Consider the following 14,448-nt stretch of genomic DNA (forward strand, 5'->3'; position numbering starts at 1 on the left):
TTTTACCTATCCCTTTATCTCTCACTGAATTCTTTCTGTGATGAGACATCAAGAAACTGAGCTTCATTAGATTCTGAAACCAGGTCTGTGATCTCAGTTGGAAGACCGTGGGTTTTGGCCAGGTTCAAGTCCTGGCCACATGGATTCAAGTCCCAATCTGAGATAAATGGTTTCATATGTACATCCAAATGTATTTTGCTTCTAAATTGCACAAAGATTTTGTAAATACCCTGTATAATTAAGTGCAAGACTATAGTCCAGACTATGAGTGCAGGAATTCAGAACAGTGGAACATTATTGAAAATTAGAATGAACTGGGGAGAGTCAAGTGAGAGAATAGAGGTTGTGTTGGAAAGAGACTTTTTCTGGTCCTCACCGGTATGGGAGGAGGGAGGCCTCATGCCAGTTTACCCCCATTTAAGTGGTCCTGATAGCTATGGCCCTAACCCCTCCCCTTTTCTAGGAAAAATACATATCCCAGCACTCCCAAGATCCTCCCCCCCCCCCCATTATTATCATGTTGTCACTTTGCCTACCAAGTATAGCATATTATTTTCTTAATGCTGGTCTGGGGCCTGTACCCACTGACAGACACACAGTCTTTGTTCCACTGAAGCTTCCAGACTAATGGGACTGCAAACAGACAATTCAGAGAACGGAATGGGGTAAACGTATTCCAAAATAAGAGCATCATGATTCCCGTTAAATGTCGGAGTGCTTATAGTTACACCACGGAGGGGCCATGGCAAACTTCTTTACATGGAGGAGAAGACTAGACAGGGGTGGGATGGCTCCAGACTGGATGAGGTTCTTAATCCAGAACAGTCACTTGGAAAAGGGCTGACAGAAGGGCTACTTTTCTTCCAAAGGAACCCTGCCTCTCCTGTCTCTCCCCCTGGATAAGCACTGAGTAGGAAGCTGACCAAAGGAAAAGTAGGAGGTGCTGTTAGGGTCAGACAGGACCCAGCAACCTGGACCCAAGCCAGCGGAAACCACCATTGTCTGAGCTGCTTTCTCAATTTCCTGCCCCCCTCCCAACATGCATACCCCATCAGGCCTCCTGCTCCATCACTGCGGTCCCCAGGTACTGCATACCAAGAGGACAACAGACCGCCAAGCTTCTCCTAAAGTGAGAGGGAACAGCCTCCAGGCCTGCCCCCAGTGCGGAGGGGCAAAAGACATGACAGAGCACAAGGGGAGGATGTTTCCAGATCTTAGAGGAGATCCAAGATACTCTTATCTCTTTCAACCACCACTCCTTTCTTCTAGTGCAGCTCACAGGGAGATCTGGGGATTTCTGGCAGAAGTGAGCAACAGCTGGAAGGGGGAAGAGCTGGATGGGGGCCGTGTCTATGCAGGTATCTGAGCCTCTAGGCACGTCAGAGTGGTTTTATTTGTGGGGGAGAATTTGGCAGACTGGGTGTGCAGTGGGTGTGTCCTGAGTGGAATGACGATCTACAACCCTCATGAGCATTTCTCATTATTACTCAGTTAGGATCTCTGGCCTCCTGGTCCTACCAGCCCTGACCCTGAGTGCATTTCATGACCCTGAGGGGACCAGATTCGAGGTCCCAGCAGATTCCCATTCCCAACCACCAGCTCCCAGCTCCTTGGCTCCTCCCCCATCACCACACTCCCTCCTCTGGCAGGAGAGCTGGGCTTTTGGCTGGGAACTTAGCTCAAAGAGGAAATGGGCAGCTGGGAGGCGTGATTTATGTCTCTGACTTCACCCCCGACTGGAGCCCAAACATACGGACCCTCCCCTCAAGTGCCCTTTTGGCAAATTTCCTCCTCCTCCTTAGAAATCTCAGGCTCTTCTAGCTGGTCAGAGGTCAAGCAGGCGAACCATCCGGCATCCACTAGCATCTCCCTCTCCACCATCCCCCCCAACCACTGCAACCACTATCCCCCCACCTCTGGCAGACTTTACAATCACCACAGGAGGCAAGATTCCCCTATCAGCCCCAAACAATAGTGAAGTCCTTCTATGTATCGCATTGCCTTGTCTCCTGCTGGTGGACAAGTCGGTGGTGGAGACAGAGCCACTACAGCTCGCTGAGAATTCTCCCTCTGGCCTCCTCTCAAGCTCCTTTCACGGATTTAAGTTCATCCCCGTAGTTGTTTTTATCTCTAAAGACTTCTAAGAAGCATTCTCCAAGATATCAGAGTGTCATTTTCTCCCTAATCAGTAACATGTCATGTGACCTTGGTGATATCCTCCTCCCCCTATTGTCAAGGGCTGGAAGGCACACCCTGCCCTCTCTCCTGCCAAACCAGTCTAGAAACCCAGAGCCAGCAAAGATCTTCCTGGGAAGTGAGAGTCCCCTAACTCCAGGCTCTCCCACCTTTACCCATTAGAAAATCCCCCTAGAAATCTAATTTCCCCCTTCTCAGCTTTTTCAGATTTCTCATCAACCAAATGGCCTTGTTAACTTCAGAGGGTTGTTAAGATGAAATAGGAACAACAATTTGAAAGATATGCTGCCTTAAGAGTTTTTTTTTTTTAGGTTAAATGAGGTAATACATGTAAAATGCTTAGGTCTGTACCTGGTACTTGGTAACAGCTAATTTTTCCTGTAATACCTCAAAAATAGAGGAGGGATCCAAGAGTTTGCCCTTCCTAGACATCTATAATTCATATTCTCATACAGCCTCCTAAAATGGGAAGCTCAGCTTTCTAGGTTTTCAAAGGGACACAGTTGAACGAATGAATGAGTTCATCCTCCATTCACTGTTCTGGGGTCTGGCCTTTCCTGGCCTGGCTGCCTTCTCATCACCCCCTGCAAAGCCTTTCCCCTAGAGCCCTGAGCTCATCCTAGTTACCAAATGTTTGTTTAGTCCTGGCCCCACACAAGGACTCCAGCCCCCACACTGGTTTTCCCCACTGAGTTCCCATAGAGGAATCTGCATGTGTTGGAGATGGAACCCCAAGGATAATCTAGTTCAATCCTTTCGGCTTAGGAAAGACCAGATGGAGCGCCAGAAAAGGGGGCAGTCTTGCTTAAGCTGGTACTTCCAAGTCAAATACCTGGATTTCTCCCAGGGGGTTCCTGTGGCTCCTGTCTGCCCTCATGGCTAGAATTCTCATCCCTTTCTTTCTTTCTCCCTCTCAGTGGGGAGAGTAAGTCACTATTTTTAACTGCCTAGAACATAAGCAAAGGCTGGGGAAGGGCTCAAGGAAGTCCTTCCACACACATCCTGTGGCTTCTTCTTCATTCCCTAGCTCTTTCCTAACTTTCATTTCTCACTGCTTCTTTCATCCCCTGCCCTCCATTTCTTCCCTGCCCCCAGTCACATTTATTTAGTTTCTGTGCTAACCTGCATATCCTTTGCCTGTCACTCAACAATAGATTTTGGGTTCAGTTTGGTTTTGTTTTTTATTTTTAATGAATCAGTGGCTCTCTGGGAGTGAATAATCTGAATCCATCTAAACACCCCAGGGCCCATAGTCAGGCACACATGACCGGCAACTTCTGTGAGTATCACCACCCCATAAGCCATTTGAGCATTGTTTACGCCTCCACCAGTGAGTCTCAACTATTCCATAGACAGCGCAAGTGGGCTGGTTTCTCCTAAGAGAAGCCTGATTGCTTGGGCTTGAATTCCAGCTCTTCTGCTTACCCTAAGCAAGTTCCTTAAACTCTCTGTGCCCAGGTTTCCTTATCTTAGCAGAGAGGTCAATGGTACCCTCCTCACAGAGTGGTGGTGCCAATTAACTGAGTTAATACATGTGAAGCTCTTAGAATGCATAGTATGTGCTATGTTAATAATATTTATGTCTATGTGTGTGTGTGTTCAGTCACTTCAGTTGTGTCTGACTCTTTGCAATTCCATCGACTGTAACCTGCCAGTTTCCTCTGTCCATGGGATTCTCCAAGCAAGAATACTGAAGTGGGTTGCCATTCCCTTCTCCAGGGGATCTTCCTGACCCAAGGTTCGAACCCACATCTCCTGCATCTCCTGAGTTGCAGGCAGATTCTTTACCTGCTAAACCACCTGGGAAGCCCAATAATACTTATATTAATATATATATATAAAATATAGTATGTATAAAATAGCTTATGCTATTATTATCATTGTAGGAAAGACAATAACTCCAGGAAGCTTTGTCTCCACACCCACCCCCATACATACCTGGATCATGTGGCCCAATTCCTATCTCTCCCTGGGATCCCATTACTCTTCTCCAAACCTGCCCATCTGGCCCCTGTGCAGTCTTACCCTTAACCAGCCCCCTTCTCTCCCCTGGGGCCCAGACCGGGGTGCTGGGAAGGGAAGGAGGGAAAACGTGGCCATTTTAGGGAAGAGGAGCTGTTGGAGGGGAGAAGGAGTGGGGGCAGCAGGGGAGTGGACCCAGAGTTTGAGGCTCCTTATTGGGAAAGGCCCCTGTCTGATTCTGTGAGACAGAGGCCAGGCCTGGGCACACAGCCAAGTCCAAAGAGTGGGCCCCAGGCCCGGGTCCTGGCCCCAAAGGCAGCCCCGGTGAGGGGACGAGATGCTCAGTTGCTCTGGGCCCTTCTCCACACAGTCACAGCACAGTCCCCTACCCCAACCCCACCCCTCTGCCTAAATCTCCATGGGCATTAAAGTGGCTGGATTCAGGAGTACCACCTCCCTAAGGACCAGTGTGTGGGGGGAGGGCGGGGCTCCTGCCTGGGCTGTGTCTAGGACACTGCCCACCCCCACCCCCTTCATACCTCCCCTGCCCCCGAAACCGCTACCTCCCCGCCACGTCCAACCCCGTGAGCTCCTCCCACAGGAATTCAGCCAGTTCTGGGGAGACGACTGCCGTTAAGGGGGGGGCCCAAGGGTGAGTAACGGTTCCCGTGGGGATCGGGGTGCCCATGACTAATCAATGAGAGAGTGAGAGAGGAAACTTACATTCCTTGACTTGTAGGGCAGTGGATGGAGGTGGGAGGTGGGGCAGGGGCAGACCGAAGCAAGGACAGCCAAGTAGGGACGCAGAGAGGGAAGCCAGGCTGGGGTGGGGGCGGGGTGTCTCTCCAGCCCGGCTCTCTCCACATCCCAGGCTGGAGGAGAGTCGGCCCCCAGGTAACCACACACCTGGGTCCCTGCTTTGTCTGAGCGCTTCCCATTCACTGGCCAATGAGTCCCTCCCATGATCACTCTAGTCAGGTAACAGACCTTGAGTGGGTTGGGGGGGGGGGGGGGCAGATGGGCATTTCATTTCCATTCCTCAGCCCCTATTCCCACTCATCGAGGGGTCCCCAGGCCCAGAAACCCAGCTTGGAAAAGCTCCACTGTGCCAAGTAGAGAGCTTGCGCTAAGGGCATAAGGGAGGAAATGAGCTGGGAGCCAAGGTGCCGTGGGGAGGAAGGAAGCCCGTCTGCAGCCACAAAGGAGTAAGGAAAGAGAGAGAAAAAACAGCCAAGGGCTTCCTCCCCACCCCCACCCCTGCCTCCCCACCAACCTCCTTCAGCCTGTCCCAGCATCTTGGGGCTGGAGAGAAGGAGGAAAAGGGTACAGAGACCCACACCAGACACCCTGTAACGCTTCCAGCTCAGCAGCCTTCAGGGCAAGTGGCCAGGGGCCGCTCTCCCAGCGCCCCTGCATCCACTGCCCAGTGGTCACCCCCTCCTCAGCCAGCTCGGAAGCCCCTTGCCCCTATTTCTTCCACTGGGGAGGAGGGGACCCATTCTTCTCTGTGTTCTCTGGCTTGATTTCTCTCACCCTCCCGTTATCTGTGGTTGAAAGAGAAGGCTATGGGTTTGGGAAAGGATGGAATGACAGCAAGGCAGGCAGCTGTCTAACCTCCCACTGCACTGTGGAGGGAGCAAGGCGATCTCACACACACACACACATACACACACACCCCAGCTTTGGCCTATTGACCACCCAGGACAGACACCCCCACCCATGCATACATACACACCAACCTGGACCCAGCATGTTTAGGCGTTCAGACCTCACACACACACACACACACACACACACACACACACACAGGTTTTCACCTCACACAAACATTCGATCACACTGCATCTTCCTTGTCTAGCCAGTGCAAATGGTGAACATTCACATGAATGGATAAAGAAACCTGGGCCAACTTGGGCCCAAAATCTGTCCCAGCTTTGGCTCTTCTCCAGGCCTCTCACTCCTCTGCCCTTGGTCCTCCCTCAGGGCCTTCCCTGCTGAGCCCAGCAGAGGTAGGGTGAGAGGCACCTGAGGGTGGCCCGTCCACAAGCCTGCTATGAGACTCAGTCAGTGATGTCTGGGTTTCTGGAAGCCAGCTCCCCTCCCTGAGGTGATCACATGGAAAATGTCCAGCTGTGGTTGCTTGGAGAGATGAGCTCAGCCAGTCTGAGTGGGGCTGGGGGCCTGGACTCAGCGTCAGACTTTCCACCTCGGACCTTTCTCCTCCCCCCACCCCCAAATACCACCCCAGAGACTCAGGAGCAGGAAAGGGGCCAGAGGGACTCCTGACACACACTCTCAGCCCTGCACGGGTTTGGAGAGGGAGGCGGGCCACTGAGTGCCGAGCAGACCAGTCCTGGAAGCACCTCCGCTCTGCTTCATCTCTGCCTACCCACTTCAGAAAAAGAAACCCAGAGAAGAGGGCCACACAGTATGATGAGTGGGAATGAAGCTGACTTCAGAAATCTGTGCCCAGGAGATGAGAGTGGGAGGGATGGGAACCAGAGAAAGAAGAGTCAATTCAAGGACCCCCAAAATGACAAAGGATATAGAAAGTCCTCAATGGGAAGGGAGTGGGGAGGAGACAGGCGGCCTGTGGGTTCTCTGCCCATCCAAACTGCCGACCAGAGGCCAGCAGGAAGTGTTCCCCTTTTCTACCCGTCTCTCATCCCCCATGCTCTGCACCCTGCCTCCCTCTCTCGTGGACCTCTCCCTCCATGCCCCCCACCCCACTTCTTTCCTTCTTTCTTCTCCCCTTCCCTCCCTCCTACCCTCTTTCAGGGACCCTCTTTCCTACTTCCTCCATTCTCCGCTCAGCACTCCTGGCTCACCCTCTGCCTGTCCTCTCTCGGGAAGCCTCTCCCTATCTCTTTGCTCTTATTTACGTTCTATCCCAGCCCAATTCCCCACCTCTTCTCCCTCTTCATGCCCCCCAGCACGACCCACTGAGCTTTGTACATAGTTAGCGCCCAATCCCCTGGAGAAGGAAATGGCAACCCACTCCAGTATTCTTGCCTGGAGAATCCCATGAACAGAGGAGCCTGGTGGGCTATAGTCCATGGGGTCACAAAGAGACAGACACGGATGAGCGACTAATGCACACACAGCACCCAAACATGTACACTGAATTGGATCACTGCACTTATTGTGCGCTTTGCACAGTTCTAGACACTTTGTGTGTTAGTCACTCAGTCATGTCCTACTCTTTGTGACCCTATGGAGCCTGCCAGGCTCCTCTGTCCAAGGGATTCTCCAGGCAAGAATACTGGAGTAGGTTGCCATTTCTTTCTCCAGGGGATCTTCCCAACCCAGAGATCAAACCCAGGTCTCCTGCATTGCAGGCAGATTCTCTACCAACTGAGCTATACCAGGGAAGCCATTAAATAATATACTTAGAAATGTGTGTGTGTGTCGCTCAATCATGTCACTTTAGAGTAGACAGATTTTTCTTAATTGAAAGGTTGAAGCCAGGCAAGGTTTTAAGTTGAGAAGGAACATCCTCTGAGCCTTGCTTTTAGAAGATGAATTTGCCTGCAGTGAGGAGGCAAATCCTCAGGGCATCTCTTTGCCCTGCACAGAGATGAGGGCCTTTCTTTCCAGCTGTTTCCCTCTGACTCCTCCTCATCTTCACAGGCTTCCCCACCTGACCACAGCCTCTCTCTCTCTCCTTCCATGAATTACCCACTCCTGCCTTCAGTTTTCCTTCTCTGCACCCCCATTCTGCCCTCCCTGCTCTCAACCCCCCCTTTCCTAGAACATCTGTAAGCAATCGTCTTGGGGGGGGGGAGCTCTTCCCAGCCAGCTGTGGGGGTGTGGCCAGCCTCAGGCTGGGTGTGAGGGTGTGGCCTGGAGGGAGGGCTGGTCTCCAGGAGGTAAAAGCTTAGAGCACCATTCCACCTTCCCCTCCCCCAGCCACTTGGCTCTCCACCCAAACCCCAAACTTTTCCTTCTTCCCCTGTCAATCTACCACACATTCCTCCTCCATCTTTGATCCTGAAGTCCCTAGCCATACCCCTGACCCCACAATTCTGTCATCTGGGACCAGATCTACTCAAACCTAGACCAGACAGGACTCCAGGGCCCAGCCTCTGAGCAGCTGGACAGCTATTGAAAGGGATCTAAGGCAAAAGGTCAGGGAGCTCCTCCCTTTGGCTTCTGCTTTGAAGTTCAATCTAAGGTTGAAGCCAGAGGTGAGAGAGATAGAGGCTGAAAGTGCGTAGTCCATTAGACCTTTGCTGCAGGTAATTTAGGAAGCCCCTTCCCCAAATACGACTGTTAGTTGCTCATTCATGTCCAACACTTTGAGACCCCATGGACTGTAGCCCACCAGGCTCTTCTGTCCACGGAATTCTCCAAGCAAGAGTACTGGAGTGAGTAGTCATTCCCTTCTTCAGGGGATCTTTCAGACCCAGGGATAGAACCTGGGTCTCCTGCATTGCAGGCAGATTCTTTCCATCTGAGCCACTAGGGAAGTCCCAAAATACATATTAAAAATATATAAAAGTATATATATATATATATATATAGCAGGAACACGGGATCTTAGTCCCCTAACCAGGGATCGAACCTGAACACTCTATGCATTGGAAGCAGAGAGCCTCAACCACCAGACTGCCAGGGAAGTCCATGAGAAGTCCGATATTTTTTTTATATGTCAGACTAATAAACTGTATCCACCACTACCTTCTATTATATTGATATCTCAACTCAATAAGCCACAACCTTGAAGTCCAGAGGTTGTTTAAAAAGAAAACCAGTGTTTTTTTTTTAATCTCCTAAGGCTTGGTTCCCCCTCCAACTGTGGCTGTGACGGAGGGACTGTGCAGAGGAGCTCTCCCTATCACTGAGCTCCTGAATCTCAGCCCCAGAGACTTCTCATTGCCCCCTTGGGGCTGGCTTCTGGGAATGCCTGGATGCCTTGCAGGGGTCGCTGTATACCCCCGCTTACCCTCTAATTCAGCACCCCAACATGTTACACGTCCCTGAAGAGAAAGGCCAGGGATGGACCTATTCTTAGCCTTGTACACGGTCCCTGGCAAACAAACGTGCTCATTACAAGGTGACGATGGACAGGGAGGAATTTGCAGCCAAGGAAGGAGTGTGTTTGTGTTTGTTTGCGGGTGGAGGAGTGAGACGTGCCAGAAGCCCAGAGAACTCATGGGGAGGACTTGGGCCTTTTCATGAAAAGCAAGGAGGACATGCTGGCCTCCATCCCCCAACCTGACACCACAGTCAATTTACTGTGTGTTTAAGGACAGATGGCATACCTATCTATGCTGTACACACATACACTCTGATTCCAAATTGATCAGAGATGCCATCATTGCTGTTATCCTTTTTTTCTTTTTTTTGGCCATGCTACAAGGCTTGTGGGTTCTTAGGTCCCCAACCTGGCCTCTTGGCAGTGAAAGCACAGAATCCTAACCACTGGACCACCAGGGAATTCCCACTGTCACTTTTATAGAGCCAGAAAGAGCCAAAGCTAGTGAAATAGTATTTCCTCATCTTGGGTGCAATCTCTGGCCCTCTTGCCCTCCTCCCCGCCCCTTCCAATGCCCGAACTTCCTGTCTGAGATTGGTCATCCTTCCCAAAAGAGGACTAGAAACGGCAGGCAAACCGTGGGGGTGGGAGGGAACGCCTGGCTCATCCTCAGCTCCTCACAGCCCCAGTCGGGTGTGCAGTGGGAATCCTGGTGTTCCAGGTCCCTCCCTGATGGGCTCCAGATGTGCCTACATCTGGGAAGGCCATCCCAGGAAGCTGACGCTCCCGCCCACTGCTCCCACCCCGGATGGCTCTCTCCTCCAGCTTCCAGGCCCTTGAGCCCAGAAGCTCCAGACACTCCTCTCTTCTCTAAAGGTAGGCAACACAGGGGAGAAAAAGGATGGAAAATAATGGGGCTGGGGTGGGTGAGCAAATAAAATGAGGCCACTGTTCAGGATGCCCCAGAGAATCTTATTTCCCTTTTAACTTCCTATGTGAAGTTGCTACATTTTGCTGTTGCCTTAAAAAAAAAAAAGAAAAAAAAAAAGGCTAAAAAGTAGACTAGAAAAACTAAAGGTTTGGAAAAGAAGACACTAGTTTGAATGACGGAAATTCCTTCCCATTAATCTGCTTGCTCTGGACCCCTGGGTCTTGTATTTTTTTTACCCCAGTGTTCCCTTAGCCCTGCCCCTCTCCCATCAATGCCCTTCCCTTAATCCCTGTCCCTCTATCCCTCCCAAACCTAGTCCAGCCTGGAAAAATTCCCAGTTTGGTCCCTAACGGAAATACCTGAGCACAATCTCAAGCTCTAGGTTCAGAGCCCTAGAGCAAGAGAACTTGAACATCCCAGGACTGGCCTTGTCCCCAGGATGTCTAGCAAACATCCTTCATCCACCCCTCCAGTGCTCTGAGCAAAGTGGGGGTGGTAAGGGGAGGGGAGTCTGGGTTTATTTTAGGTTGGGACATGGGGGAGGTGTTGCTCTCTGGATCAGACAGGGAGTGGGGATGGTAGGCGGTGACTCACAGATGATGGAGCCATCAGTTCCCCTAAGCAGAGACCTGAGTCAGGGTGGTGACAGAGCCTGAGAGTTCATATTGACGGATCCTGTACTTTCCGATTTCTCTCTTGGACACACATACAGTGCAATGCTCCAAATTTTTTTTTTCTGGTCTTGATGCAGGATCTTAGTTCCCCAACCAGGGATTGAACCCATGCCTATCGAAGTGGAAGCCCAGAGTCCTAACCACTGGACCACCTGGGAATTCCCTCAGTGCTCCATCTTAGCAGCATCCAGACCCAGACTCCTGGGATAACAAGGATCCTACTCTGTTTCCTGAGATACCCTCCTCCAACTGCAGCTCCATACTCACTCTATCCTTCCTTCCTTCCCCTCTGAAAGTGCAAACTCCCTCTCATCCCGCCACCACGGGGCAGGAGGAGAGGGCCCAAAGAGACACAAACCCAATAAGCAACTCTGATCCTTTGGTCCATTGATCTCTTCCCACTCTTTTTTTGCATCCTATCACACTGAGAACATTAGATTTTTATCATCCCCAGAGTGAGAGAAGTTGCCCAGGCCAGAAGCCACCCTCCTGGGGTCTCTGGTGGTCCCAGGTCTTTCCAGGTTTCAAGGGCTAAGGGGGTTGATACCTGCCTCAACACACCGACAGCCAGTCTGTGAGCAGTACCGGAAATACCTCACTCCATTCATCCCACCCAACCAGGCTCCTTACAGGCTCCACGAGGCTCAAGATTATTCCCTGAAACCAAGATATCCAGCCTCCATGCGCTCAGAATTTCCAGGCAATTTGTGAATCTAGAAGAAACAACCCAAGTCTTGCCCCCAGAGAAATCACACACATATACACACACACACTCTTCCATCCAGTTTCAGAGGATTACTGAATTGTGTATCTAATTTTCCGCAACCCTATCCTAGGAACAATGGTCCTATGTTAAAGGTCCCTGCTCCAAAATCTTCTCCCTATAGAAAATCAACTCAGTTCAATTTTCCAGTTTTTTTTTTTTTTTGGACTGTGCTGGGTCTTCATTGCTGCATGCAGGCTTTTTCTAGTAGCAGCAAGTGGGGGAGCTACTCTCTAGTTGCAGGCTTCTCATTGTGGTGTCTTCCCTTGTTGCAGAGCAGGGCTCTAGGTGTTCAGGGCCTTCAGTAACTGAGGTGCCAGGGCTCAGTAGTTGTGGCTTAGTTGCCCTGGGGCATGTGGAATCGTCCCAGATCAGGATCGAACCTGTGTCCCCTACATTAGCAGGCAGATTCTTAACCCCTGGACCACCAGGGAAGTCCCAGCCCAGTTTAGAGACTAAACTAACATTGCTGTGGGAAAAGCAAGGACTTTGGGATCAGTTGGGATGAAATATGGATTCGGCCCCTTTCTTTCTGTCGCTCTTGTCTTAGTCACTTCACCCTCTGAGCCTCGGTTTTGTAATAGTAAAGTGAGGATCCTAATACCTCCAGTGCTGGATAGTTCAGAAGATGAAATGGGATAAAGGCAGGTTAAAGCATATGCTAAACAAACTGTTAATAGTCCTCACCCCTCTCCCACCCTATTGAAACTTAGCATGGCTCCTGGCTCTAAAACTTTCACCTCTTTCCTAAACCCCTCTGTGGAAATGCAGTCTCCTGGTTCTAAGCTCCAGCCTTCAGGGCAGGCAGGCTGGTGACAGCAGGAGTCTGGTGAGTGTCCTGTCCTTGCCCTTCACCCTCTCTGCCCCTCTGTCAAGCAAACCGTGATTAATAATAATCAGTCATCACAGCAAATCATTCTTGCTGAGCAATGAAGGGACAGAGGGTACCAGGGAGGTCAGATTTGAGAGAGGAAACAGAGACACCTGGAGACACACCGTCTGGTCAGACACAAGCTGAGAGATACACAGAGAAAAAGTTGACATGAGCCAGAGCATTTAGCGGGCAGTGGGCTAGGAGGAGACATCACTGGATTTAGAGTCGAAACACTTAGGTTCTAGACTCACCACTAACTCACTGGCTAGCCACATGGCCTTGGACAAGTCTCTTCATTTCTCTACACCCATTTCCTCTTCTGAAGGAGAGGGTTGGGCTGATGACCCCTAGGGAACCCCTCTTGGCTGAACTTTCTAAGCAAGCTACCAGACCTTGAGGGCTACGCTGAAGCAGCTCCAACTAGGAGGGGACCCCAAGTGCAGGCCTGACCCAGGGCAGAGGAAGGGAGGACCAGGCAGAGTCAGGCATGGTGAGAGGAAAGGCAGGAGGTGTTGGGGCCACTGGGAGAGGACTTATAAGGGCAGAGAGAGCCAAGAGAGGAGGGATATTGGGGAGAGGAGAAAAGCCAGCCAGAGAATGACTAAGGGGCTCCCGGTGTAAACAGGAGCAGGGAATGGACGCAGGGAGGGGGCCTGTTTGACTTGGCCAAGCTGGGGGGGTGGAGTGGGGAGGAGGACTGGGGCAGGACGCTATGTCCCCTGTCCCTCACCAAGGCTCCTGGGAGGAGCTGAGTCACACACCTCCCTCCCTGTACCCCTCCCCATCCCCAACCCAAGCTCCCAGACCCTGGGAAAATCTGGAGAGCTTGCGCCTGGGCTGAAAAAGGAACGAGTTGGGTTCACACACACGTGCTCTGCTGGGTTATACACAGTCAGGCTTCAACGTGTCTCCTCCCAGAGAGGGTCTCAGCCTTTGGCTTGAGTAGTTTTCACCTAGAGGTTACCTTCGCGGTAATGCTGGGCTGTAAGATCCTGACTGGGAGATTCTTTGGGTTCCTCGCCTAAGAGAGGGTCAGGACCTGCAGATGTGAGAGCGGGACCAGAGCCAGCATCACCCCACAGTCTGACCAGCTGGCCTCTCCCTTGGGCTGCAGCTGACTCTGGAGAGGGGCTTTTAAAAAAACAGCTGGGTGCTCTGGGACAGGAAGTGGAGTTTGAGGAGGAGACTCTTAGCAAAGGAAAAAGCATTGATTCTCGGCACTTGTATTCTGAGTCCCCCAAGCCAGAATGGGGAAGAGAAGGGTCAGAGTTCCGAGGGGGAGGGGGTGCATATTATTCTGGAAGAGGTGGAGTCCTGCAGGAAAAAGACAGGAAGAGGGCTGGAAAGGAGAGGAGGTTAGGAGAGAATCTAGGCCCCTTGGTCCCCCTCCCCCAGACTGAGATAAAGACTAGAATTCTGAAAGGTGATCTCATCACACAGAGCCAGGACTGGGGGAAGGGGTTGGCAGGGGGGTCACTGCCTTCTCCAGCTACAGTCGCTTCCTCTACATTCAGAGGGAATCTTGGCAGAATGGGGTCCTGGGTTCCAGCTCCCAGGGCATAACAGCAATAGACGCCAAATGTTGAGCCCCTTTGCAAAACACTACCCCCCCACCGTTACCCCCACCCCGACCCCATCCCTTCCTACAATTCTCCAGGTTGGTAGCAGTCAAGCCAGTTTAATCAAGAAGACACAGAGGGGCCAAAGCAACCCCTTCTCCACCACTACCAGGCTCTTGGTCAACCTTCAGATTCTAGGAAGGGACTCTTACAACCAAAAAGGGGGAGGCTTGGACCAGTAATCTCCTGGTGAATAACCGCAAACTGCTGGACTCCTGGGTTTTCAATTCTAGCAACTTGGGGGTGGGGCGCGGGGAGCGGAGAGGAGTGTAAGTCCTCTGTCAGATCAGGCTGACTGGGAGCATTTTGTACCTCAACTCCTGAGTCCCAAATCCAGCTGGCTGGGACCCAGGCACCCCGTGGCCCCGGAAGGCAAGGGGGAATCCCAGTTGGCCAGCTGCCAGAGGTGTCTCCTCTCTCTTTAGACCCCGGAGTCTCCTCCCTGAATTAG

This window comes from Muntiacus reevesi, chromosome 4 (assembly GCF_963930625.1).
Source record: "Muntiacus reevesi chromosome 4, mMunRee1.1, whole genome shotgun sequence".
NCBI lineage: Eukaryota > Metazoa > Chordata > Mammalia > Artiodactyla > Cervidae > Muntiacus > Muntiacus reevesi.